Genomic DNA, 16,097 nt, shown 5'->3' with positions numbered 1-16,097 from the left:
ATTTTTATCATCATCTAGCTGATTTAATTGCACAAAATAATTTGATCACTTGGGAAATTAACTTGTTTGACATACTATAACAATGAAGACATTGATGAAGAATTTTCACTGCGGAGACATGGTAAACTGGCGAGTTTTCCGGTATTCTCCATACAGACATCATTAATTCCTGTAACAGTGGTGAGACCGGAGTGTTGGGATTGTCATTGTCAGTGTGTGTGTGTGTGTGTGTGTGTGTGTGTGTGTGTGTATGTGTGTGTGTGTGTGTGTGTGTGTGGGGGGGGGGGGTGTTGAAGGTCAACAACGCGTTGCATCACAACGCATTGTGAGTGTCACACTGCCGTGCAACCATGTATACAACAGGCTTGATCGATTTGCGCAAACTTCAGGGATCTCCATGCACACACACGTCCTGTGCAGTCTATTCACCCTACAGATGCACTGCAGTTAGGCGGAGACTTGTTGGCCTTGACAAAGAGCGACAGAAGCTCATCGAAACAGACGCACGTGCACACACACACACACACACACACACACACATGCACGCAGTGGGAGGTGGAAAGGGAAATGCAGTTGTGTCAGGGAGTAAATTGGCATTGAATTATAGCGCGCTGATGAGATAATGGGTTGAAGAGGGACCTCTCGCCCTTCCATTGTCTGTTTAATTCTTCACTCTTAGTTCATCCCTCCACACCTATTTATTTCTTCCCTGTTTCCGTCAGTCTTCTCTGATTCCTCCCCCCCCCCCCCCCCCCCCGCACCATCACCACCACCACCAACCCACCCATCTCCCATCTCACTTTCTCTGACAGTTTCTATGGACTAACATGCAGGGATACATGCATGGAATACTGATCAGAGAGAGACAGAAGTGAGATAGTAGAGAGACAGACGGAGACAGCCTCCCTGGGAGAACGAGAGAGAGAGAACACAGAACAGAGACATGCAAATAGAGAAATGTCCCATCATGGCCTCTCCAGGGTCTGTCTGTCCTGTCATGTCCTGTCCTGCCCCAACCCAGCACTGCAACCAGGCTACACAGAGACAGAAGAAAAACACCACCAAACGCACAACACAGAAGAATAAAGGAAGACCAATTAAAAGTCAGTGCTGAGCTTCAATCAGCAATTTAAAAAAAAACACAACCCGTACCAGAAACTTGGTGTAGTCATGGACTAGGAAGACTACAGACCTGAATTTCAGCAGCCACATTCGGACAGCTATAGGCTATATCCACAGGGTACACACGGGTAACAGAGCTTTTTCGTTTTTGAAAATATACACTGCCCCATTTACAAAAATATCTCCGTCCACACGACAACGTAGCTGTGAAGTAGCCAGCCCAAAACTCAAACTGAGTTTTAAAAAATCTACACTGTGGAAGGAGTTTTAAAAATATATCCGATTTCATGGGCCAAAAAGGTATTTGCATGTAGAAAGGATTAAATCATAAGCAGAAGTTCAGACCACTGGATGGAAGCCCACAGTGGCCAAAAAGTGCTTAGGGGTCTCTTAAGTGTGAAACTCTCTGAAAAGAAAGAAGAGGTGTAGACACACAGTCCCATGGGTCACTTGGCCTCAACTCTCCTCTGCTTCGGCCTCCATGTTCCAGCTATCCCCCCCTTAAACTCTCTCTCCTCTCCCTCCGTCACAGTCTGCTGTACACTGGAGAGGCCAGTGCCCAGGGGGATCATGGGATATCCACAGAGCCACAGCGGCCTGCGCGTATGCCATGCAAGTGGACATACAGTGAGAACTTTATAATCTCTCCACTTCAATGCAAAGATCTCCCACTTCATCTTCCATTTGTTTGTGTGTCGTTGTGTAAAGTCATGCCTGCTGTGTGCGCGGCAGGGCTATAGTGTCTGTGTGTGTGTGTGCGACGTATGCATCTGTGCTGCACTTGCAGTGGTTTGCGCATGCGCACACACACACACACACACACACACACACACACACACACACACACACACACACACACACACACACACACCTGTTAGAGCCAATTAAAGGCTAACATTTAGTTTAGGAGATGGCAGGCTAATGGATTCAGATTCCTGATGCCATCTTCATGAAGCTCTGCAATTCCATGCGGCTTAATTAATAATAGGCAATATTTGATGTGAGAAAGTGTGTGGGTGCGTACGTGTACTGTATACATGTAAGTGTACGTTAAAGATTGAAGTCAGTTGCTATTCTGACTGTGTGTGGGTGTGTGTGTGTGTGTGTGTGTGTGTGTGCATGGATGCACACACACACACACACACACACACACACACGCACACGCACACGCAGCATTTCAAAGAGAAAAAAATACAATAACACTGTTACATGCATTTTACTGTGTGTGTGTGTGTGTGTGTGTGTGTGTGTGTGTGCACGCACCCAGACGTGAAGATAAACGTGGCTTTGTGTGTGTACAACCCCCTTTGGGCCTCGTGATAAATGTGCAGGCTCGCTATAGGCCATTGATCTGATATGGGCTGTTCCTGATCCCAGTCGGCTCATTTTCACTGGAACTGCCAGGCAATTTAGTAGCCTTCTATAAAAGTAGCCCTGAAAAATCACTGCGATGAGCGCCGGGATAAACTCACAACACAGAAACAGCTCAACACTCTGGCCGTTTACAGTAGCGCTTGTTCAGAGGCTGACATTGACGGTAATTGAACAACTCTGTTCTGAGAGAGACTTCAACCCCGGTGACAGAAAACGGTACAAAAAGGGTACTTGTTATCTTCGATACTTTGTAGTAGCATATCTGTGTTCTTATCCCTTGATCACCTTTCACTTTGTAATACTCCTGGATAAGAACATCCACAAATGCCTTAATAGCCAGGGAACCACAGTTGCGGTGCCGACCTTCAGAGACAAATTCAGGAGAGCAGAGGAGGAGATGAAGAGAGAGGAGAGGAAAGTGGTAGTTAGAAGATGAAATAAAAAAAGTGAGGAATAGGGTTGGGATCCAGAACCATAGGAACTGGCGGAACCTGATCCAACACTGAGGAACCGGAATCGGTTACATCACATTTGGAACCTTTTATGGGTTTTTTCTTTAATCAAACTGTCAGAGATGGTATGTGAACTTCACTTCACTTCTTGCGTCTTGTTTACAGTATGTGCGCATGTCACTATAATGTAAGTGAAAGAGAGAAGTGACGGGCTGACGGCACAATTTCCTGAAATTGCCATATGAAACAAATGCCAATTGTGATTCAATGGCCAAACTCCTTATGAGGTCTGGGCTGTGAGCAGGTTGACTTCATGTGCTATCGGGGCAGTCCGACTGTCGTTTCACTAATGCAAATAGTTTCCCTGGATAAATTACAGAGAGCCGATAAGGAATGCTGTTACAAATTATGACTCACACTGTTCAACGGGCCCCATTTGGCCTCCGATAACTAGTTATTTAGGACGGGGAGGAAAGGGAGTGAGACGGTGAGGTGAAGATAGGACGACATGAAACCTGGAACATGTAAACAGAGAAGGCAAGAAGAAAGAGAACGGGAGAGAGATAATAGAAATGTATTGTTGTTCTTTAATGAGCAATGTGATGGATAGGGTGCAGGGGCCCGTTACTTGTTCTGCCTGTATACCCGCTTGTGTCTCGTCGTGGCTGCAGGCCTTTACCAGGACATGCCCCTGCCTCCCCCAAAGTCCACATAATGAGAAGGGATGAGATGCACAGAGACTAAAAAGGAAAAGTCCACACATCTATAGAAACTCACACGGGCAAGCACCTATTTTGTATTTACTCTAACTATCTTTTACACCTTGTAAAAACTGAATCCATTATCTTTGGATTTGGATCAAACGGTAATCTCGGCAAGGCAGATGGTTTCTTGGTTAGAGTGGGTGACAATGTTATCACACGAAAAGATGAAATGACCTACCTAGGTTCCATCCTGGAGGCTAATCGTTTCGGTGCTAAAATGGCCACCAACGTAATCAAAAAAGTCCAGACTTCCCAAAACAAACTGGTCAGGCTCCTACTTGGCCTCACCCCTGCCCACTTGGACAGGCTGGAATGGCTTAGGGTCGACGACAGAGTACAGCATCTTGCAATGGGTCTGGTCCACAAGATTTGATACACCACCAAGATACCCATGTACCCGTCTAAATACTTCCTTAATGTAAACGAAGTCCACACCCACAACACCAGAGGGAGTGCAACAAACCATGTGCAACCCAGATTCGGCACAAAGGGACTAAATTATTTTCACTCCTATGCCACCAAAATGTGGAACACCCTACCAACAGTCATTAAATGGACACTTTGCAAAAAAATATATGTTAATGACGTTTAGGAGCTTTAGAACACTTTCCTGTGGGTCTTTATGTGTGTAATATGTGGTTTTAGATATTTTAAATTGTAGCAGTGAGCCTGTTGTCTCTGATGTCATGGACACTGGGCTCACTTCCTTCCTGGACTACATGTTGTCTCAGTAAGACAGCTCTCCCCCTATCCACAAGGAGGAGCAGTGCACCAAAGAATTATGGGAATTGTAGACCAGGAAGGTAGTGAGACCAGTGTCCATGACAGAGACAACAGGCTCACTGCTACAATCTAAAATATCTAAAACTACATATTACACACATAAATACCCCCAGGAAAGTGATCTAAAGCTTCTAAACGTCATTAACATATATTTTTTTGCAAAAAGGGTGAAGTGTCCCTTTAAGACATGTGAATCCCTTGACTCCTTCAAAACCGCTCTAAAAGGGCACCAACGGACGTCTGCAATTCTAAACTGACCGCCGTAAAAATCTTGAAATGTACTGTAATTCTGCAAACTGTTAATAAATATTTCAATCAATCAATCAGACTCATTCTAATTGCACTATAGTGCGAGTACGGTATGTGTGCGTGCGTGTTTGTGCTGGCGCCGACAGCCTATAATGAACCTACTTATTTATGGAAATATATATATTTACTGTATATGTAGATTTGCTGGAAATCACTAGAATAGTTTTTGGTTCCGTGCATAATGGAATGGAAATGAATGTGTCTGATGTGCACGTGATGTGAAATAAATGTATTACAAAGTTGTAGGCCTATCGAACAAAAATAAGTTTGACTCTTTGTGTACCTGTACACAAGATGTAACAATAAAGTACAACCTTGAACATTGAAACTGAATTATTGTGCAACTGAAATGGCACAAGGAATGTAAAAGGTGTACCTACCGTCCTACCTGCATAGCCTATACTATGGCTGAGAAAATTATTATTTCTTGCATAGAGCAAAGCATGGGGTGTTGACAGGTATGTACAAACCTGTGATTAAAGAGAACATTTAAATACTAATTTAGTCTAAATGGAGATTCTAAGTAGCATTCAGAAGATTATGTGCTCGTCCTTTATAATGAGCCAGCTGGATAGAAAATTGATGACCAGGCATATTTTGTGCACATTTTATTACTAAGTTTCAGCAGTTCAGGCACACTCTGCAATTAAAATATTACAATATGTCATATTGTAATTTGTATGCATTGTCTCTAATTTGTGTTATTTTTTTGTTATCTTTGCTGTTAGCTTGGGTACAAGCTTTTTAATTACCCTGCCAATGTACAATAGTAGAATTAACTTGGTTACGTATGGTTCAACTGAAGTTGTGGGGGGAATTGCCTGAGAGCAGTTTGAACGAAAACTAGCTAATAAAACAAGGGAGCTTTAATTCCAGAATGTGGATTTCTTTTTTCATCTGTTCATCCACTCATTTTATCCCAACCTGGGCTACACTTACGTTTGGGCTGTGTGCACATGACAAGACAAAGCTGACATTTGAGTTTTTCTTTCTTAAAAAAATTATAATTATTATTATATATAAATGTATATATAAATAAATGAATAAAGAAACTTCAGAATAAAGCTCCAACACACATCTTCACCCGATCTCCGCAGGCCCCCTGCGTGCCTGCATCCATATGCCATTAAGGCGTGACAGCAACTATGTGTAACCTCGCCATGCAATCAGCAGAATAAAAGGCAATAGCAACTACCCAAGCAGAAATGGCTGGGAGAGAGAAAATGATGACATATGCGAGTAGAAAAAGACTTAATGCTGCAGGCAGGGTTCATGAAAGCTTTGAGAAAGCTTACCGAGAGGGATACTTGGCTACTGCATGGCCATGTTGTGCAGTGGCATGCCTTGTTACTTTAGTTGCGCACTTCAACAGAAATGATATGTTCACATAAACAAGGAAAGGTGTTGCAGGGCAATCCATATTGCTGGTCCTTACTTCATCTCTTACAGCTAAGGAGTCCTTGGCCTGTAAAAGACCTCTGGTCTAACGGATGAAGGTCCACTGACACTAGGTGGAAAGCTGAGAATGAACAATGATGTGTGTGATACAGTAGTTCATTAAAGTCACATCAAGGCTCCAGCATGGTTCATTCTGAGGTCTGCTGCGCATCACGGTCTGCATTTGCACAATGACGTTTCCGAGGCTAAGCATTGAATCGTTTCTGTGATCTCAGAGGAGGTCACAACCTTCCACAGCAAACATCTGCTGCCTGTGTGACATATTCCAACACAGGAATGACCTAATAGTTGTGATTACAGTGGCTAAAACAGAACTGTAACTGATTTTCAGAGACGCCTGCATTGCAAGTCGAAACTGGGTAATTTCATGACTGACTGAAAATCTGTGCTCAGTATGTTTGGATCAACATACAAAACAAGCTTTTCACATGATGTGAACACAATAAAAAGCAAGTCTTGTTGCGCTATATTGCCATCACATTGCACTGCACATTTATATATTCAAATTGGCATAAGGGAGGACCGGCCAGCCAGCGGACCACGTCGTCACGCTCATGTCAATATGACTCAAATGCAGCTACGCCCAAATATGGAGTGTGTCGTCTAATCGCAATAAGTCGTACACAATTATATCTCTGGAGCAGGGGTAGTTCAACCTGTTGCTCTAGAGCCGCATGTGTCTCTTAGGCCCTCTCCTGTGGCTCCCAATTGCTAGGGAAAAGAAGTATGTAAAGGAATAAGAGGTTTTCTTTTGGGTTTTTTAATAATTCATTATTTAAGTAGGCATACACCCATTCTTACATTCTCCTATTGTAAATAAAGTGTCGCCTATACACCAGATAAAAATAAGAAACAAATATTATTGAAGGAAAATAAATACTTTATGAATGACTGAACATGTTTGCTTTCACCGCCAACACTGTTGTATACTTCTGCATTGAAAAGTTGGCGAACGATTAAAATAATGTTTAGCGGCTCAAGACAGAATATTTATAGATTTTGGTGCCAAAAGTGGCTCTTTTGATAGATAAAAGACCTGCGTTTCAACCAGACTGTCCTGATATACAGTGCATTGTTTGTGCAGCAATGCCATACACTCGTCAAATATTCCCTCGGTGTCTCTATTTTTTTGTTTTTATTTCAACACCAAATAATGAATGAATTAACATAAATCAAACATAAATAAAACAAAAAAAACATAACAAAAACACAGACACAAAGGTAAACAGAAAAACAGCTTGACATAACTACAACAGTACAGCATTTTTCAAGTTGAGTGCAAGGCAAGGCAGGAAAAGAGCAGGAGACATGACTCACAATATACATCAGATATATGACCTTATTTGTCACAGGCTCGGCCTGCATCCAGCCCTCTCTCGCACCCCATGGAGACAGAGACCCCGGAGACCCCCAGCCCGCCCCCCCAGCTCACGACTGGCTACTCAGTGTCTCTATTTTAGCTAGGTTTCGCAGCTCTGGCTGTGCCCCAAACATTGTATTATTGGTCATGTTCTGCACGCTGCTTTGCACGTTTCTGTTTGAACACGGTAGCTTTTCCAGCTCACATTACTCCTGATGCACTTCATATTTATATTTCACGGTTGTTAACGGTATATTAACAACCTCGTTACTTCATATTTATAGCCCATTTCATTATAGTTCAAACAGTCATCAGTACAGTGAGACTCTCATTAAATCGTATTTATATCAAAGGATGGTTCAAACAGTGAAACAGTACAGATAGCGTGCCGCTATCCTCTCCACTCATTAGTTATTCAATTGTTAATTTTGGATTGGTTCCATCCTCCATATTGAATTACATATTGAGGGGCCTCTACATAACGCAAAGAAAAAGCCATTAAATGGCTTTGTATCGTAGTTATTTAATAAAAGAAATATTAAATAACTATGAACAGACATGAGTAGGAATTGTCAAGTAAAGAGTAGACATTTAGGCCTGGGCCTTGGCTCAGTGGTCCAGGCACCTTGGCTGATAATCCAGTCTGGCAGTGTGCCGCGGGTTCGACTCCCGATCCCGACAGCCTTTACTGCATGTCACTCCCCCATTTCCTGTCAGCCTACTGTCTGTCCCTCCATAAAAAATAAAGAGTAGATGTTTAAATTGAGTAAAGCCTTTCATTATTTAAACTATACTGCTTTGATGCGAATTCCAAACATGATGCCCGACAGTTAATTGCAAAAAATAAATAGTAATAATTAATACTTTTTCTATTCACGGCCAAGCTACACCGGGCATGTGTGCGTTTGACGTAAGCGCACTGCGCGCACAAAGTATGCGTGCAAAATGCCCCGGCTACACCAGATCTGTGGTGCGCGGGCAGATTTGTGCGGGACCTTCCGGGAGGATATATAGATACTCGCGCATGGGGGCATGTAAAAAAATTGAACCGATCCTATTTTTAGAGCACACGTAGGATGGCCCGCGGTATCCGTGCGTCTGGTGTAGCTGGTATCATTGACATATATTGGTCCTATCCAAACACACTGTACGCGCGCAGTAAACGCATATGCACGTGCGCAAAATTCCCTGGTGTAGCTTGGCCGTAATGCTGTTGAATCATCACATCACATCCCTACTAGTATTCTCTGACCTCGCTTCTTCCTGTCTTGTGGACGTTAGCGACTCAGCGCCTTGCAAAGTGCTGAGTCGGGTGGGGAGAACAGACACACAAACAGATCTGTGCACAGCCGCACGCACACTACCTAAATGGGAAGGTAATTGGTTGCTAATGAAATGGCCACTTGTGGCTGCGCTGGGCCTTAATAGTTTCAGATAGTTCCCTACCCTAATGCTCTCAACAGTCCAAGCATGTTGTCTGAGCAATAGTGTACTGTACAAAGTACTCAACCTCGGTACTTGACTCAAAGTATACACTACAGTAGATACTCCTGGTCAAACATTACACAGCTACAGTGCAAGTGAGTTGCTCAGTCAAATTTGTACTTGAGTTAGCGTAGGTGTACCCACCAAAATAATTTAGGAACCCCCCCCCCCCCCCCCCCCCCCCCGGGAGTCCCGACCCGCAGTTTGGGAACCACTGGCTTAGAGGTGGAACATTATAGTCTATTCCACCTTCACCCATAAACAGGTCCGGCGTTCTCAACTGACAACAGTAAACTCCTCAAAGATCCACTCACGATGAGAGAGAGAGAGAGAGAACATACACAGCTGAAATGGAGGAAAAACAAATTGCAAGAGAGGTGGGGTATGGGTGCAAAAAGAGCGGATAGGATGAATAAAAGATATGTCCGTGTTGGAGTAGCAGCGAGCTCTGCGTATGGTAATGCGTTATGAGCGCATCGTGGCTACTCGTGCCTGTTAGTCCATTACGACGCACAACTCTACTCTCTCTCAGCGTAACAAGCTATCCCATAAAATATGAATGACAGGTAAACTCTCTCTCACACACACTAACACACAAAACAACAACAGAAAGGTATACTTGTCTAATGCTAATAGAAAATGCACCAGACTCCTATTTGTAGCTGGCTTTCCCATAGAAAAAACCTTCCAACTTTGTGGAAAAAGGCTATGAAAGAGAGAGGCAGAGAGATAAAAGGAGAAGTGAGCTAGAAAGTATCTACACTACAGTATAGAGATTCAACCCTGCCCTAATTAGCAAGGTTAGTATGAATGTTGCCACAATCAAATTACCTTACTCCAAGAGTCAGTCAGTCGGTCTATCTCTATGTCTGTCTACAAAGCCACTGAAGAGTAGAGAACAAATCTCTAGTGCTGCTCCCAATCCCATTTCATGGAACGCTGGGTTAGGAGTGTGCACTGGTGCACAGACCACACACACACACACACACACACACACACACACAAATGCACAAACGATATACACATCAGAACGTTATAAAAGAATACTGTGTAATTTATATTGGTTGACTTAAAAGCCAGTTGAGAGCTAGTAAAATACAAGGAAATAATTGTAATAACATGACTTATTTGTACAGTGGAAAGTATTTGACTGTAACTTACAGTTAGTACTATGGCCATTTCAGAAAAATACACTTTTTGCTATGAAACTAGACTCTCGTCTAGTGCGTGCGTCCAGGTCTGTAGGCTAGTGTGCCTGTGTGGACGGTGATTCATCATAACAGTGTGTCCGCTATTGGCAGGCAGTGATCAGCATCAAAGCAAACAGCCAGCCTATTGAGCTACTCACAGAGCTCTCCATCATCCCAGCTGAGACAGCTGCTGAGGAGGCACAAAGGTGACGGCTAGATCGTTGGAGCGACCCTGTCAATTGGCTCAATTAAACCATTCCACATTCTCTAATTGTGTAGACTTCTTGTAAATTTAAGCAATGCAGATGTTTAACAATCATCTCGAGAGCGTAAGGTGAAACCAAATGGACCCATACGGATCCATTTGGTTTCCCTTTACGCTCTCAAGAGTTAAAGATCTATAAGGGTCCATTTGGTTACCAACATCATTTAGCTGGGGACCACCTGGAATCTCCTCAAGGACCACTGGTGGTCCCTGAACCACTGGTTGAAAACCACTGCATTAAGATTAAAACCAAGTCGAGGTCCGACTCTACGAATGCCTTCTAACTCAGTTAGTTCGCACACTTTCATTGATCATTCTTTCAAAAATGTTAAAAAATAGCAGATGTGCCAGATGCAATGTGAGCTTGTATATCGGCTATGTTTGAATAGCCAACCGAAAATCTAAAATATTCAACATGGGATAACTACAGGGAAATATTCAACATGGGATAACTACAGGGAAATATTCAACATGGGATAACTACAGGGAAATATTCAACATGGGATAACTACAGGGAAATATTCAACATGGGATAACTACGGGGAAATATTCAACATGGGATAACTACTGGGAAATATTCAACATGGGATAACTACTGGGAAATATTCAACATGGGATAACTATAGGGAAATATTCAACATGGGATAACTACTGGGAAATATTCAACATGGGATAACTACAGGGAAATATTCAACATGGGATAACTACAGGGAAATATTCAACATGGGATAACTACAGGGAAATATTCAACATGGGATAACTACAGGGAAATATTCAACATGGGATAACTACAGGGAAATATTCAACATGGGATAACTACAGGGAAATATTCAACATGGGATAACTACGGGGAAATATTCAACATGGGATAACTACTGGGAAATATTCAACATGGGATAACTATAGGGAAATATTCAACATGGGATAACTACTGGGAAATATTCAACATGGGATAACTACAGGGAAATATTCAACATGGGATAACTACAGGGAAATATTCAACATGGGATAACTATAGGGAAATATTCAACATGGGATAACTACTGGGAAATATTCAACATGGGATAACTACAGGGAAATATTCAACATGGGATAACTACAGGGAAATATTCAACATGGGATAACTACAGGGAAATATTCAACATGGGATAACTACAGGGAAATATTCAACATGGGATAACTACAGGGAAATATTCAACATGGGATAACTACAGGGAAATATTCAACATGGGATAACTACAGGGAAATATTCAACATGGGATAACTACAGGGAAATATTCAACATGGGATAACTACAGGGAAATATTCAACATGGGATAACTACAGGGAAATATTCAACATGGGATAACTACAGGGAAATATTCAACATGGGATAACTACTGGGAAATATTCAACATGGGATAACTACAGGGAAATATTCAACATGGGATAACTACGGGGAAATATTCAACATGGGATAACTACAGGGAAATATTCAACATGGGATAACTACGGGGAAATATTCAACATGGGATAACTACAGGGAAATATTCAACATGGGATAACTACAGGGAAATATTCAACATGGGATAACTACAGGGAAATATTCAACATGGGATAACTACAGGGAAATATTCAACATGGGATAACTACAGGGAAATATTCAACATGGGATAACTACGGGGAAATATTCAACATGGGATAACTACAGGGAAATATTCAACATGGGATAACTACAGGGAAATATTCAACATGGGATAACTACAGGGAAATATTCAACATGGGATAACTACGGGGAAATATTCAACATGGGATAACTACAGGGAAATATTCAACATGGGATAACTACAGGGAAATATTCAACATGGGATAACTACAGGGAAATATTCAACATGGGATAACTACAGGGAAATATTCAACATGGGATAACTACAGGGAAATATTCAACATGGGATAACTACGGGGAAATATTCAACATGGGATAACTACAGGGAAATATTCAACATGGGATAACTACAGGGAAATATTCAACATGGGATAACTACAGGGAAATATTCAACATGGGATAACTACTGGGAAATATTCAACATGGGATAACTACAGGGAAATATTCAACATGGGATAACTACAGGGAAATATTCAACATGGGATAACTACAGGGAAATATTCAACATGGGATAACTACAGGGAAATATTCAACATGGGATAACTACAGGGAAATATTCAACATGGGATAACTACAGGGAAATATTCAACATGGGATAACTACAGGGAAATATTCAACATGGGATAACTACGGGGAAATATTCAACATGGGATAACTACAGGGAAATATTCAACATGGGATAACTACAGGGAAATATTCAACATGGGATAACTACAGGGAAATATTCAACATGGGATAACTACTGGGAAATATTCAACATGGGATAACTACAGGGAAATATTCAACATGGGATAACTACGGGGAAATATTCAACATGGGATAACTACAGGGAAATATTCAACATGGGATAACTACAGGGAAATATTCAACATGGGATAACTACAGGGAAATATTCAACATGGGATAACTACGGGGAAATATTCAACATGGGATAACTACAGGGAAATATTCAACATGGGATAACTACAGGGAAATATTCAACATGGGATAACTACAGGGAAATATTCAACATGGGATAACTACAGGGAAATATTCAACATGGGATAACTACAGGGAAATATTCAACATGGGATAACTACGGGGAAATATTCAACATGGGATAACTACAGGGAAATATTCAACATGGGATAACTACAGGGAAATATTCAACATGGGATAACTACAGGGAAATATTCAACATGGGATAACTACTGGGAAATATTCAACATGGGATAACTACAGGGAAATATTCAACATGGGATAACTACAGGGAAATATTCAACATGGGATAACTACAGGGAAATATTCAACATGGGATAACTACAGGGAAATATTCAACATGGGATAACTACAGGGAAATATTCAACATGGGATAACTACAGGGAAATATTCAACATGGGATAACTACAGGGAAATATTCAACATGGGATAACTACGGGGAAATATTCAACATGGGATAACTACAGGGAAATATTCAACATGGGATAACTACAGGGAAATATTCAACATGGGATAACTACAGGGAAATATTCAACATGGGATAACTACTGGGAAATATTCAACATGGGATAACTACAGGGAAATATTCAACATGGGATAACTACGGGGAAATATTCAACATGGGATAACTACAGGGAAATATTCAACATGGGATAACTACGGGGAAATATTCAACATGGGATAACTACAGGGAAATATTCAACATGGGATAACTACAGGGAAATATTCAACATGGGATAACTACAGGGAAATATTCAACATGGGATAACTACAGGGAAATATTCAACATGGGATAACTACAGGGAAATATTCAACATGGGATAACTACGGGGAAATATTCAACATGGGATAACTACAGGGAAATATTCAACATGGGATAACTACAGGGAAATATTCAACATGGGATAACTACAGGGAAATATTCAACATGGGATAACTACGGGGAAATATTCAACATGGGATAACTACAGGGAAATATTCAACATGGGATAACTACAGGGAAATATTCAACATGGGATAACTACAGGGAAATATTCAACATGGGATAACTACAGGGAAATATTCAACATGGGATAACTACAGGGAAATATTCAACATGGGATAACTACGGGGAAATATTCAACATGGGATAACTACAGGGAAATATTCAACATGGGATAACTACAGGGAAATATTCAACATGGGATAACTACAGGGAAATATTCAACATGGGATAACTACTGGGAAATATTCAACATGGGATAACTACAGGGAAATATTCAACATGGGATAACTACAGGGAAATATTCAACATGGGATAACTACAGGGAAATATTCAACATGGGATAACTACAGGGAAATATTCCTACAGAGTTCAGCCAGAAACACACAAGGCAGGACAACCCTTACATTTGTTTGCAGCAAGACAAGGGAATAATTTCATTATTTTGCGCACACACACACACACACACACACACACACACACACACACACACACACACACACACACACACACACACACACACACACACACACACACACACACACACACACACACACACACACACACACACACACACACACACACACACACACACACACACACACACACACACACACACACACACACACACACACACACACAGAAAACAATTCTTAATAAGACATGCTCACAGCCCCACAGTCATGCACGCACAAACGCACGCACCCGGATCAGTTCCAGAGCGTGCCCTGCAGCTCTCTAGCAGTTTTAAAGCATTCAAACAGGCGGATTTACAGCATGTCTTTCTGCTGAGAACAGACAGCCAGAGGAATCAAAATGGATAGAACTTTCTACAGCCCTGCAACGAACACACACACACACACACGCGTGTGTGTGCGTCATAGTATTCCATTCTTCACTGGAGGAAATATATTCTGCTTTATTGTGACACATACAGTGGGACGTCACAGTAAGGAGATGACCAAACCGGGGGAAAGGCCTGACACGTTTCCCGTGCTGGACGGGAGCAGAATAAGTCCATAAGCAGTGTGCAATGTGCTCGCATGGATATCTCATTGCATTGATCTTTACTTAGATCTTCACTTGTGTACATCTGGAGAAATCGTCTTATACCATTTAAGTGGTATAAAAGTCAATCAGATATATAGTATGTTATAATATCATTTTGCATCCTTGTGACAGGCCTAAACATTCTCGCCTTCATTCCCCCATACACACACACACAGGAACAGTTTTGACATATAATAATTGTGTTAATCATGAGAAAAACAATCAGTTATCGGTCCCAAAAAACCTGATCCGAGTATCCCTATAGTCATTCTGCACATGGTGAGGACAATCCTTGGTCATCTGATTTATACCCCATTAACACATTTCTTATAAAACCTGTTACCAGTTAAAACCAGTTAACACTTTTAGAATTGCTCATAATTGCTCGCCGTTGGGACAAAGAAAACTAAAAAAAAAGCAGGGAGAGGATTGAGGAATTGGTTTTCTTTGAGCAAGGGGCAGGGGTGATGACACATGATGTGCGAGTATTCACACTCCGAGAACACAGAGAGAAGTGTACAAGGAGATAATTGGAGAAACCTCTTCTAGAGAAAGTATAAAAAGGAGCAGCGATGGCAATGATTGGATTCAAATGAAAGATACACATCATACTGACCTTTGGACGACTGATTTGCTGTAATTGCAACACAATTAGCGGAAGAGTGGAATAGTGGAAAGCTTGCCTCAAAACATAGTCATCCAGGGCGTACGGCTGGCGGAACTGCTCAGCCTGGTATTCCTAAACGTTACCTAAGTAAACTATGCTTAAACCGTTAAACGAAACCTTATTCCTAACCGTAACCACGGTGCCAAAACCTAACCCTATTCCTAAACCTAACCCCAGTAAAACTAAGCCTAAACTTATTTCTAACCTAATTCT

General features: G+C 41.6%; 1 protein-coding gene across 1 annotated transcript in view; it reads right to left on the bottom strand.

The window, feature by feature from the left end:
* Positions 1-16,097, bottom strand: part of rsu1 (Ras suppressor protein 1) — a 42,219-nt gene that overhangs the window by 7,280 nt on the left and 18,842 nt on the right. The window lies entirely within an intron of this gene.

This window comes from Protomyctophum bolini (assembly GCF_963924005.1).
Source record: "Protomyctophum bolini genome assembly, chromosome: 21".
Lineage (NCBI taxonomy): Eukaryota > Metazoa > Chordata > Actinopteri > Myctophiformes > Myctophidae > Protomyctophum > Protomyctophum bolini.
Note: the sequence above shows the minus strand (reverse complement) of the source record. Positions and strands in the feature narration are given on the sequence as shown.